A 14418-nucleotide genomic window follows, 5' to 3' on the forward strand; every position below is an offset into this window, starting at 1 on the left:
CTTGACATTTTACCTATTTTGTACCATTTGGAAGTAAGATGGATTTTTAGTTTTGTTTCATTTTAGCAACACAACATGCCCACCACTTTGAAAGTGCAAGATTTCTTAAACTGTGAAACAACGAAATATGACAGCAAAGAAAAAGAATGTTTATTACAGCCCCTTTTGCGACAATTCCAGCTGCAAGTCTCATGGAGTATGTTTCTGCATGTTTGGTACATCTATCTGCTGGGATTTCTGCCCATTATTCAAGACCAAACTGCTTCACATTTTTTCAATCTGGGTGAGTTCTGCTGGAGTACAACAATGTCTAATTCATAGAAGATATTCTTAATAGGACTGAGGTCTGGACTCAGACTAGACCATTCCAAAATATTTGATTATTTACCCTTTAACCAACTCGGTGTCATTTAAGCATTGTGCTTAGTTTCGATGTCATGCTCAAAGGTAAACCTCTGTCTCCATCTCAGTTCTCTGGAAGACTGAAACAAGCTTTTCTTCAAGAATTTGCCTGTATTTAGCAGCAGCCATCATTCCGTCAAATTTCTTTCATCAGCAGTGCCGTAACGAGCATTGAGGACACACAGGTCATGACCTCGGTATTTTCCCCGGTGTTTTTTTTATTTTTTTTTATTTTTTTTATTCAGAGAAATGTCAAATTAATATAAGATGAAAATCGTTCTGACTTTGATTGGTGGAAAGATCAGCATGCATTCTCATTTGTTTTTCTGAAAATAAAGTCCACATAATCCCTTTATCATCACGTTATATTTTAAAACTGAGCGGAAAAACGCCACCCGACTTTTTTTTCTTTTTTTTTTTTTTTTTTACGCCACCCGACATTGGAAACATGTTTATCATATTACACAGCTTCGACGCGAAAGTCAGCTGCGAAATGGAAGCAAGATGAGGAAATCTACTGAACAAACTAAACTCAGCTTTGGAAAGCCAACTGGCCAGGGGAAAAGAAAGAGAGAAGAAGGAGGTGAGTTCATTTCGCCAATCGCCAGTGAGAATGAGTGACAGTTCATAATGTTCATATGCGTTCAAAGCGCGGCTAGGAATAGGAGGATGCTATCGTTGTCCTCAGCATTTCAAGCAACAGTCACAAAGCCCCTTGGTTAGGATTTCGTTTTCCAGTCGGCACAAACACACTGCACACAAATCTCTCTCTCAATTCGATTTTCCAAAAAAAAAAAGTAGCGACCTGTAATGGAATTGTTGGGACACGGCTTGGGCTGTTAAGCTAACTTTTTTTTTTTTTAATCAGGGCTTGACAGTTTTGTGCCAACTGTGGCTAATGGTCATTCAGCCTCACTAGCTACAGTTTTGTTCAGTGCTATATGGCTTCCTACATGTAAATAAAGCAGACTAATAGAAACTGGGTCAGAAACTTATATTTTTCTTTTACTTAAAACAGTTGATGATGCACACGGTGCAAAATAACAGAATGAAATACCCCGTGTACTCTCTCATATGACACAATCTTGAGGTTAGTTGTGCTGCTCATGGTGCATTATGAAGCCAAGTTTTACCAGCATTTAGCTAGTTGTCAGGCCCAGCATGATACCTATGTCTTCTCTGTGTTGAGTGAATGGATTGAATTGAGACTATTCATCTAAAATACAGCCAACATCTTGTGGTCTGTTTGGCACATTCTACGATGTTAATTTAGTGGGTGGATTCAACCAGTTACTTAGGTAAAATGATTGCATTTTTCATGAACCATTTGGATTTTATTGCAAATGGTGTCTAAAATTTTGCACATCGGTTAGACCAATAGCCCAACTCATTCATTTGACCTTTTAGTGGGTCATGCACATGCATGGTGATGATGGTGACAATAGTAATAATAATAATAATGTAATATTAATAATAACAATAATATTAATGGTGATGCTGATGATGATATTTTAAAACAGATGACACAGGAGAGGATGAGAATGAGGGAGTTGAAGAGAGAGAGTCAGTAGAGGAAGAAAGGGGAAGAACTGAGTCTCACTCACTCACTCACTCACTCACTCACTCACTCACTCACTCACTCACTCACTCACTCACTCACTCAAATACTCTACTTTTGTGATCACATTGTTATAATAAACTTGTTCACCTACATATTCACCTCCTTGATGGGCTTGTGATTTACCTCTGTTTATTCACATTTCCAAACTGTATTTTAAAAAGTCAACATATTAGGATGTTTTTTTTGTCAAATAAGATTTATCGCAATATTTGACCTCGGTATTTGAAAAATCCTGGTTACGGCCCTGGAGCACGATGTAAAACATCCCCACATCACGATGCAGCTGCCGTTGTACCTCACTGTGGCCTCCTTGATGGCCAAAGTGTTCAGTTTTCATCTCGCCACACCAGAGGACCTACTTTTACATTCACAGAGAGCCTCCCAGATGCTTTCGTGTTTTCTTCTGTAAGCAATGGTTGATGTGGTTTTGTTTTACCACATTAGTAGAATTATAAATATGGAAATAAGAATTAACCCACAGATGTCTTTAATGAAAGGAGAAGTAATTGTTGCATAATTATACTAGACTTCATTAGTTATGTTTTGACTGACCACTCATCAGAAAAATAGTCAAATTTGCAGATGCGCACTGTACTCGCTCTGTGATGCCTTCACGCGCTCTCAAATATGACTCCGAAATGATAAATCCGTACTTCCTACTGGGACAAAAAAGTTTCTTTCGACGTTAGAATTTTAATGATAGTACAAGAAAAGTGTCTTCTGTTTTTTTTTCCGGTCACAAATACATCGATTTTGGTCGCCTTTACTTTTGAACAGACCTGGAGTTTTGAACTAACGAGCGCACACTGAAGGCAAGCACGTCATCAGCCGCCGCGTGCGAGCTCAGCATCACCGTGACCGTTAACGTCAGTGACCGTTAACGGCAATGAGCGTTAACGGGAAAGTTCAGTCTTTGAGTCCAGTGGTGTGTCGAGGCGCGGGAAAGTTTTACTAGGTGTGAGTATCCACATTTTCAGAGACAATTGGCAACTTTCAGCGGAACTGTGTCCCAAAGCTGAAGGTAAGACACGGAGGGAAGGGAGGTTAGGGTCGCAGCTGCAGCGGACAAACTTGAGTGTTTTGTGAGACGTTGATACGCTAGACTGTCACTTCGGGAAGTTGGTGGCTTGTGATTTAAACTGTTTCTTCTTACATTCAAAATTAAATATGGCTGCGACCTGCAAATTTAAAAAGCTATCTTGTCTTTATGATTTCCGTCAGGTTTATCTTGGATAGTTATGTTTATGTCAAAGATATGCGTAAAGTAAGAGAGGCGTAATGCGAGAAATGTGATCGTTTAGTAGCAGCAAAGAAATGAAAAGTGGTAATCCATAATCTTCATTAAAAACGGTTTTTGATTCGTGGAAATAAAAGTGCAGCAGACTTTAGTTATTCTTGATAGAAAAGATGATGCCTCGACCTCCTTAAAGACGATCTGTTTAAGCAGTTTTAAGGATATTCAACGAAAAGCTGTCAATAGTGATGTGCTTACTGACGCACACCTGGAAGATCCTATTCATTTTGTTTATAAATTCCCTTCCGGATGAAGACTGAACTTCAGAGCTGACTTTTACCTGACAGAAAAAAAACATTATTCTTTTAGTGGATTGGCAAATACAATAACCCTTCTCACACATGTCTCGTGTCCACAAGAGATACACCCATATAGACGTGTTCAGAGCTGATGATGTTGATGCAAAAGACAGTGTTGACTACAGATGCCCCCCTCAGTGCTGGTCCATTATATTTGATTAGGCAGATGGTATTGCTTAGATCAATTTTTAGATAAGGATCCATGCAGAAGCACAATTATTATCATTTGTCTAAACTGATCATAACTTTTCTCCTTATGCGTCTGACAATGAGTCGTAATGTTTGTAGTGATAAAAAAAAAAAAAAAAGGACTGTACTAATGGTAATAGTTCACATAAAGGCAAATTTATAGAGAGCAGATATTAAACTAATAAGAATAGACTTTATTTGCTTGTGCAAAGCTTATTTTTACGAGCTATTATACAGAACTAGCAGCAGCTAGCCTAATTAGCAACTGTTTCATTATTATATGAAGCCCTTTCACAGCACAAATGCCCACGATTTGCTTGTAGTACGTAATTAGGTCAAGTTAATCTTTTTTCATTGGTAATTTAATCACATTTTTCATGGAAATGGGAACCTTTTAGAAAACATATGCCTTTGGAAAGAAATTACGAGAATTGTACAGTTTTATTTTCAAGTTTTGAGTAATTCTAACAATGATTGGTGTTTAATCCAGATCACGAATGTTATGAACCATTTATTTGAAGACAGTTTTGATCCCATTTGCTGTGACACTTAAAGGAAGACGGTATGCGAGTGTCCTCGGGAGCTAAATCCAAGTAGTCCACCGCATCAGCTCGCTGACACTGACACTTGCAACTTTCCCCGATGTGTGTGTGATGGCATAAGTAAACCAATGCTGCTGCATTGTGTTCATATACCAAATAAGCACGTCACTTGTGGGACAATGGGCCATACTACACCTCACGTTTCTCTCACATTTCCTGCACACTCAGTCAGTAAAACTGCATAGATTATCCGACCTGCCCACTTCTTAAGCCTGATTCTTACTCGGCGCAACCTCGCTTTGACCCATTCTTACTAGCTGGTCGCAAATGGCGCAAACGGTCACATGACCCAAAATTCCGCCACGCCCCCCGTCGCAAGCTAAAAAATCCACGCGCGTCGCAAGGTCGCGCACATAGGTAACTTTTTTTCTGACTTCGCGCGAGCTCAACCGGAAACAGCTGGCCAAGAGAAAGGAAACATGAACACTGCAGAGACCGCGGTGACCGAGAGGGTGCGCCTCTACAAACATCTGTACGACACGTCTATGAAGTTACACTGGGACAACACGGCAGTGTCGAATTCCTGGAGGGAAATCGGCAGGCATCTGGGGCAGTCGGTGGTGGAGGTGAAGAAAACATGGAAATGCATTTATGTATTTATTGTTGCTCTTATTTGAAACACTGTGCCCTTCCATTTAGCAATAAAGCCCTTGTGTAACTTCAAAATGTGTTTGGCGATCTTTTGTAGGTCTTGTGTAGGGCGAAACATAAACAGTGATAAAGACATAAGCAAAGGCGAAAATAAGCCAACATGAATCTTATGTGTAGGTTATGTGAGACACTTATTACATGATGATGCTTTCTTCGTATGCTTTTCTTCGTCCGGTTCTTCAGCTTGTTTCCTCAACAGTGACGCCCGCTGGTCTGGAGAGAACTGCAAATGTGACGCATACTCGGCGCAAACTGCGCTTATGAGCTGAAGGAACTGTGAAGGGGCTGGCGCTTTCGATGACGTCATTAATGGTTCTCGAGCCAGAACAGTTGCGTGGTTGCGCCGAGTAAGAATCAGGCTTAAGTCTCCTTGATTTAGGGAAGTCAGGAACTATGGATAATGGACCTGCTTTATCCGGAGTCAATTAGATCGCTTCTGCCTCATTTAGTTATTAATGCTTAATGCTACATTAGCAATGAGTGCCAGTTTCCCCAGTCACATAAATTAGAATCAGGATTTAGCTTTGTGTACAAGCTCTCTTTGAGAGATGTTTAATTTCTGGTCATTTTAGCCCGGTAAACTATTGATAGTTTAACAGTTAACCTATTTAGCGTCGGATTGCAGCAGTGTACTGTACTGTAATGTATAGTATTTATTTACCAGTCGTTTTGGTCTGTAGAAGAGGACAGTTAGTACCTGTGGGGTCTGTTTTGTTTCACCGACTCTCTAGTGAGTCTCCAGTCTATTGTAAGTCCCAGCTGGCTGGCTGCCTCTGCACATTTTGTTCACATTTTGTTGGTCTAAACTAAGATTGTTTCTCTGGATTAAAGCAGGGTTGTAAACAGATACAAAAAGGCCCCTGTGTTACGCTTGAGGTTTCAACGACCATGTGATCTCACACAGTTTATGACCATTAGAAGCAAAATGTTCCCTTAGACTTAGGGATTGCTCGCCAGAGTCTTGGGGAGTATCAGTTTGAATTGACTCTAAAGTGTAAGCATTGTTTACTTTTGATTTAGTCACATTACCATGTGCAGCCAGCAGTTTGCAGATTCTGGCTGTTGTTGATGTTTCTAAGAGCACACTGAATATTGCAAAACAGGTGTCCTTGTCTGGGTTCATCATGAAGTTGAGAATGCTGTTCCTTCTGTCAGGGCCGCCGGTGACTGAGCAGAGTGTCTCAGGTAATGGAAACCTCAGGAGCTGCAGTCTGCTGGCTGTCAGCGCTTGCCTCTCGATCCCTTTCTGTCTGTCTCACCTCAACCCCCCATGGGGCCTCTTTATGTCCACCTGCCTCGTCCCGTTCATAGTTAGGCTCAAGTGGAGATTTTCTCAGGAAACAGCGTTGCGTTGGGCTTTTAGCAGAATGGCTCAAGGGGCAGAAACAAGAGATGAGAATGGCTCCGAGTCAAACTTATCGAGGAAGAGAGATGATGATCTCCCTAAACATGCTTGAGGTCTTGAGTGGCTCTTAATGCAGTCATTGAGTAAATAATGCATACTTAATGTAAAATCAAAGTTGTATCCATGGAGATTGGTTGGGTGATGCAGAAATATTTTCCTTTTTGTCCTCAGAAAGGGAAGTGAAGCTGGATCAGAAGGTCTGAGTTTCTTTGGATAGAAATACTTTTGGGACAGTGTCCATCAGCTCTGTGATGTGCTGTGCAGTCAACACTGAGTTGAATGGAATAATACTTTATTAATCCCTAATGGGAAATGATATTGGAATAAGAACAAAGATCAGCTGAGGAACAATTTAAAAGATGGGAGTACAACATACATGTCTTATTTTGAGATTAGATCAATCAAAAATAAAACGTAATATGCACTTAAATAATCATATAGTGACATTTGGCAGCACTTTACTGTGAGTGGTGCGTGCAATCGGGGATCAATGATAATCACGATTAGCTGATCTAATCCAAACTCCATGTTTTGAGGAAAGAGTCCTGCTGGCCTCAAAGTCTTGATGTGATTTCCTTATATCTTGTTATATTACACATGAGTTCTATTCAGTGCTCAAATGCGGATGGTGTGGTTGCTTTCCATTGTCTCACAATGACTCTGCATCCTGTTAGCATGGCCGGTCGGCACCAGAGCCTGTTGTAACCACTTAGTTGAAGGTTTCTGGGGATTATACCTGGTGACATATGGCAGGACTCCTGGTCAGGGAGGCATTGAAAAGTTAATTTCACAAAGGACAGAATTTTCTCCCACAATCCTTTAACCATATCACATTCATACTGCATGTGTATCATTGTTACGGACTCCTTATGACAGTGCCAACATAAAACATCAGTTCTCAGTTTTAGCGGTGCCTTTCTGCTTGGTGTCCAGTAACATCACTTTAGGATCCTGAAAAAATGCAGGTTCTCCTAAACATCACTAGATGTTTAGGATTATATACAGATTTAAACAAAGTTAGAAATAACTTTCTTACTTTGTGCTCCCAGAAAACACTTCATGTGCCTTGGCATTGACTCTTAAAAGTCTTCTGAACTTTATTTATCTATCCTTCATGGGGTGTTTTGATCATTGTGGGAGAAAACACTTTCTAAGATGTCGGTTCAAAATCTCTCTGAAGTGTTCACATTGATCTCATACTCATCAAACCATGCAGTGACCCCTTGTGTCCAATGGATGGGGGCAGTGTCATCCTGGAAGAGATTCTCCTAACAGGGAACACAGCTAGATTGAGCAATCAGAGCTCCCATTCCATAGAGGTTTATCCGTCACGTGTCCATATATTGAAATGGTCGAATTGCAGCTGCATGGTGGAGAGAGTCCTACAATCAGCGTCAATCTGCTGCTGCATTATCTGTTATATCTGCAGTCGGCTTTTCCTGATTGAAAAGATGCTGTTGCAAGTGTCTCCATTCCTTAGATCTTCCTTTGAAGCTACTCTATGACAAACATTTATATACCTTTCAGTGACTGTTTTCTTCACACTGTTCAGTGACAACTTACCAGATGTTTCTGTGAAATAGACCATTCTTTGTGCATGAGGTTATCCAAAAGTAAGATAATTTGTTAAAGAGAAAGTTCACCCCAAAATTTGGAACTGTGGTTTCGGGGTTGTAATGGGTGCGTCAAATGTGTCTGCATAGACTCCAAAATCTGACACGTGACAACAAATTACATCCCTCTGGTCTGCACACTAATCAGAGTCCCACTAAATGCAGCTGACAGTGTGCAAAGCTGAAAACAATAATGGGCCGTGACTTTTTTCTTCAACTATCTGAAGAACACTATCGGCTGCACCTGCTCTGAATATGAAGGCAGATGTGGCAGTCACTCCTGGCAGTAGCAGCCTTGGGTGAGCGGCAGTACTCAGAACTAACACCATCGCTTTTTGCTGCCACTTATGGTAGTTCATTGTCTGCAAACCTTGGTGTAAATCAGCTCCGCTGAGCAAGATAGGCTTTGAAATCTTCCTCATAGTTCAGCATTGTTAGCTATTGAGGTATGTAGCTTCAGTGACAGTTCACAGCCAAACAGGACACAATTGTTGTTTGCATCTTACATCCAGTCATTCTGTCATGACCATGAGCATTTTTAAACTTGCATTGATTTCTGAATTGACACATTTTATTGTAGAAGTTTTAATTGTCTAAATCTTTTTTTTGTTATCAATTATTTTGTACTCTCTCCACTACAGTTATATACCATTCAGTCCCCTATATAATAGAGAGCGAGCAGAAATGTCTGCAGAAGGCTCCAGTATATCCTTCAACTTGACAAATAACTGACTGATGTCCTTTAGTTTTAGCCACAACCTATTTTATAGTATTCCCGTCATTCTTTAAACAGGCACATTCAAGTTAATAGAACGGTTGTAAATTCTACACAATTTCCTCAATGGATATTTTCCTTCATCATTAACAAACATTTTTAAGCACACAAGTAATAATCATAACCCGGTTGAGCCCAGTTGAACAAACCAGGATTTTTCAAAGCTATGTTATACATGTCTCACTATCCAAGTAAAAGATTTCACAGGTTTACCTCAAAGAAGGTCTCTCTGCCTCTGTCTGACTAAAACAAAATGCATCAAAATAGCAGCCTGTCATCCAACTGGACTTCATCTTTACTAAATGAAGCCAACTCACGCACTCGCACACAACATCACATCATTAGTCTCTCTAACTCTCTATGTCTACCGAAGAGATTCCTTGCCACAATGGCATCAGGTCTCTCAGAGGGGGGTTTGGTAATAATTGGTTGGTTGAAATGTTGGATGGATACCCCAAAACAATTACAAATTTCACTAATGGATACAAGTTTATTTCAACTTCTGCCCTCAATGAACACGCTGCGGTTTTCTGGATTTCTATCAAAATTAGCAGCATGTGGCAAAGTTAGTCTTGCTCAGAAAGTAATTACGGTACACTGAATTGGACTCTGTATTTGGCTTGAATTGGATTGTATCTTTGAAGTGCCTCTAGGTGATGTTTGTTGTGATTAGGTGCTATATAAATAGAAATGAATCGAATTGAATTAATTTAAAAAAGGTTGCAGATATTTCCCTGGGTGTGTTTCCTCAACCTGCTTGGGGACAATAGAGAGCGTTTCCATTGGGAATGCACCTTGATCCAGTGTGTTTGCGTTGAGCAGCAATGGGCTGATGTATAGTGTGTGTGTGTGGGAGAGAGGACTGAATCAAAGTCCTGCCTGTAGTTTAATGCGATACATTTCTCTACTTTGGAATGTGAAAAAAATAAAAATTGGTGAGTGGTTTTTTAAAAAATGTTTGGGTGGCCGTTAACACATTGAATACCCGCGGTTTTTACAGAATTATGTCGTTAACTCCCAGCGTTCTAAACCATTTTTTTGACGTTTTTTGTACAGTCACAGCATATTATGTGATAGGGCCACTGAAACATGTTATGGCTCGTTTGAAAGCTGAGACTTTAAACTCTTTGTGGGTCAAAACTGCGTGTCTCTAGGTGCCGCGATTAGCGAGCTATCCTTAGCTAAACCAAGGCGGGTATCCACCAAAATCAACAACAAACTGAGATATCAGGGCTTTTGTGAAACGTCGCACTTTAGATACTTACATATCCGGGTCAGAGGATTTGCGTCGTGTCGCATGTTGCAAAGCTAACCTGTTCATAAGACCGCCTCCTTAGACTTGTCGCGTGTCTTCTTCTCCTTCTTGTTGTTTGTTTATGTTACTTTACCGCCACCCTCTGGAAACCGACACGTGCGATTGGACATGCACAACAATCAATGCAGCGTTATCAAAATTGTTCTTGAGTTGACGCAAAGCCATTGGCGTAATGATCAAAATGTCCAGATGATGACACCAGTTTTTGACTGCCATCTATGTCAGTTCTGTTCATCACATAATTACAAAAATCACACAGAATGTGCATTAGAATGTATAGATTCAGAATCCATAAAAAAAACGTAAAAACGTATTTTTACCATGTGGGAGCCAACGCATGGGCAGTAAAAACGTAGTTTTACGTGACTTGGGAGTCAATGTGTTAATATACAGTAATTCTACAGTCCGCCCCAGAGTTATTATTGTGTACAAAACCCCGCACTTCATCACTTTAGTTTTGATGTTGTTGGAGTCACATAATCAGTCCTAAATAGCTGCTTTAGTGGGCATAGTTGCCCTTTTACTATGAACCTACTAATTAAATGATGGCACAAGCAGGCACTACAGTCCATCTAAGATATATGCTTTGACATTTATACTACATTTTGGTACATTTTTCATGCAATAGGTTAGAAGCAGCAATCAATCAAGTAACAGTTTATCTTTAGAATAAAATAATAGGTCATTAATAACTGAAAAGTGCTAACACCCAATCATGTTTCCAGTGCTTCATGAGTTATTGGGACAACTTTTAACTCTACTTCAAATAGCTGATCTGCAAGAAATTTGTTTGGGTTAAACAATTCAATGGTTTGTTTTTGAAAATCTGCCAATTTATCACTAAGATTATATTTTCACAATTCTTTCCAAAATCCAGCTGCCTCGCAAAGTAACTGTTTGTTGAAAAGCCAAAAGATAAAGATAGTGTTGGGCAAGAATTTTAGATATACTTTCAGTGTTAGACATCACAGGACAGCATGTTCAGGATGAAACAGAAGCATAGAGGTTGAAAGGAGATCACCATACTCGAGGAACTGTACATTGACGCATTATGCCTGCCATGCTGTAAACTAAGCCTTGTACTCAGCCAAGCTTGTCCAGATTGATGATAATGTTGACCCAGCGAACATGGAGGTAACAGAGGTGGCGTGTGAGTACTGACTTCCCAGAAACCAATTATTTCCGCTGTGGTACTGATTGAGCGAGCGTTGTTAATTTTATGCGCTCTGTCGATATCTATTACAAAGCACTCAGAGCGTCTTATGTAGAAGATTAACTTCGTATTTCTATAGAACCTGATATAAACCGTGGATATGTAGGATGTAGTTTTAAATGGACTGTACACCAACCATTTGCACTACAGTCAGTGTTGGCAGGGGGAGTAATCATTTTTCATATGAAATGGTTTGGAAAGTGAGAAGGTTACAGGACGATGAAGGCACAGAGGCGATGTCTTTCCATCTGCCTTAGAAATTGAGGTTTTGAAGTCACATATTTGTGCTTATAATTTACAGGGTCATGACAGCTGAAGTCATAGTGAAAAAGACACCTCGCCATTTACATTCTTTAATGACATAACCATAAAGGGTTTCCCTTGCGATCTGGTAGTTGAAGGGGAATCTAATTTCTGCATCTTTTGGTCATGCTTCCTCACTCTTTCAAACTTAAAGTAAAATCTAAAATCCAGTCCTGAACCCAGTGACTAGTGTGCGTGTAACGTGTTTTTAACTCGTTTAAACATTTGCAGAGGCTGCTCTGGAAAATTTCATGCAATGGAAACAACTTAATGAGATAACTCTTTAACAAACCCCAGCCTGCCCATGCAAAGCATGCCGGGGACCAGATACATGTACTTCAAGCTGAAAATTGTGGCTTGAAGGAGACATGTTAAACTCATCAAAAGGCTGCATTGCCACATCTGAATATTCTCTGGTTTAAACTCCATATGATAATAGGTGTCTTGCACATTTTTGGTGTGGGAAATTGGATAGATACCCCCAAATCAAAAACATATTTCAGTAATGGACACATGTTAAACTCAACTTAGAATTTTTCTAAATTGACAGACTTTTGTCAAGAAGCTGTTTTGAGCTTCGGCGTGTTGCTGTTTAATTACCAGGTAATGTTGTTACAGTCCAGTGGGGGCAAAAAGAGATTCAGTGACACTGAAAGTGAACAAAAAGCTTATAAAAAGAACACTTTTAATGCCACATTAGTGATTTGACACACTCTGCCTGTCTGTCTATTTCACTGCCTGTGTGGCCAGATGGATTATCTTACACTCTGATTCATCTGGTTCATTGACAAGCCAAAGCACTGTGTTACTTATTAAAGGGACGGATCCCTTTCCTTTCTTCGCTACAGCTCCAAACGGAGAGAGACAATCGAACCCTGAGACTGTCTAACTGCCTTGATTTGTCTGTAACTTGATCAGATAGTGTTCTGCTGTACTGAGTGCATTTCAGCAATTTATCTCTCTTGAAGTAATGTCCTCACAAATTGAGTTTTGATAGTTGCAGTTTTTAATCGAGTCTCCATGTAGTCGAGCTATCCAAGAAATTTGAAGCAACAGGAAACAAAAATCTGTCGCATCTTGGCTATCCAATCACCTTTAAAACTTTAGGTTAGTGCAATAGATCCAGAGTATATTTATAATCCTCATCAAAGAGTTCTTTGTTTGTTGTTACAAGGGTGCTGATGGCTGTTACTGACAGTTGCAAATAGCTGAGAATAAAAATGACCAATCAAACTGTATTTTTTGTCCAATCTTGGTCCAACATCCTGTGCTTTGACAATCCAAACTTTTTTTGTATGTGTTCTCCTGGAAGAAACTTAGTCAGCTTAAAGAAGCAAGTTTAGTACAACCAGTACACGTTGGACTTTGTTATGACCTTGGATAACTTTTTTCTTGCTCAACTTTAGATATTTTTCAACTTTATATTCCACTTTGTCACGACATGTACTTTTTGATCTCATAGTAAAGAGTAAATATGTCTGCAAAGTATGGCATTTAAATGAAAAATGCATCTGTCATCTGTTTGCACAGCTGTAATTTCCTGCAATTCCATATAAAAACTGGTCCAGCAGTAACCAACTCTTTGTATAATGGCTTTGTTGGAACTTGACAACCATTCCTGTGACTTTTGGTGCCATCCTTAGGGGTGAGGGACCACCAGTTTGGAAATACTGCACTAAAGCAGCATATGAGACCAAAAATGGAAGCAGGCAAAACTTTGGGCCCTTAAGAAGCTCATATTGTTTACTGGGCTTACATCTGATTTATGGTGGCATGTAGGTCTTGGTCTGCAATAAACTCTTTTAAAGGACAGTCAAAAAAATGTGATATTCACTCAAAGCAGACTGGCTTGTGTGCAGTCCTCAAAAAAGCTAAAGGACAAAGATGCATGCTTACAATAGACAACAGCTACACTGCACAATGTTCATGTATAATTTTATCACAAAGTAGACCTTTGTTCAGTGTGCAAAGCTAAAGGACCAACAACAGTATGCCAACAAAACGCTGACCCACGCTTTCGATCGTTCTGCATATTTCTGAGCCAGCCCCTCTTCTGAAATTTGAACTTTGATTCTATAGTAAAAGATGCCGGTCTGCTGCGCTATATCTACACAATTAACAGTTGTTTATCACTATATTAAGCATGCTTCTACCTTTCTGTGGCTAATTAGCATAAGCAACATCAAGCAAATAACTAATACACGCACCCATTCATATGCATATTTAAAGCTATTTGCCCTCCCTTTGTTTAACCAATATTTACAGAAAAAAGTGTTCCTGATAGAATAAAATACCTAAAATGATTCTCAATTAAACTGTGTACACTAGTGCATATAAGTTATGCTAACGCTACAATAGCAGCCCTGTTTCTCATCGAGCCTAAAACTGCACACATGGTTCTGTTTTCACATGTGCAAATTAATGTGCACTCTGCAGATGTGCATGTATCCACAATTCAAACTTTAATAACGATTCACCAGAAAAGTCTCCTCAAAACAATAATTCGTCTTTTCTTTTTTTTCAAAATGGAGATTCATGTAGGAACACATGTAGATGATGCGCTCGGTCCTCTTGGTCACAAATGTTTGGCTGCATGCCCTCAGCTGCAGAGGGACTCGGTAGACTCTCGCAGAAAGGTGGAGAGGATTAAATTCACGTCACCCAGTGCTCGTATTCTAGTTGACACAGAAACTGCTAATTGCCTGTCATCTTCCTTATATCTCGGTGTTTAAGTTT

This window comes from Odontesthes bonariensis, chromosome 16, assembly GCF_027942865.1.
Source record: "Odontesthes bonariensis isolate fOdoBon6 chromosome 16, fOdoBon6.hap1, whole genome shotgun sequence".
Classification (NCBI taxonomy): domain Eukaryota; kingdom Metazoa; phylum Chordata; class Actinopteri; order Atheriniformes; family Atherinopsidae; genus Odontesthes; species Odontesthes bonariensis.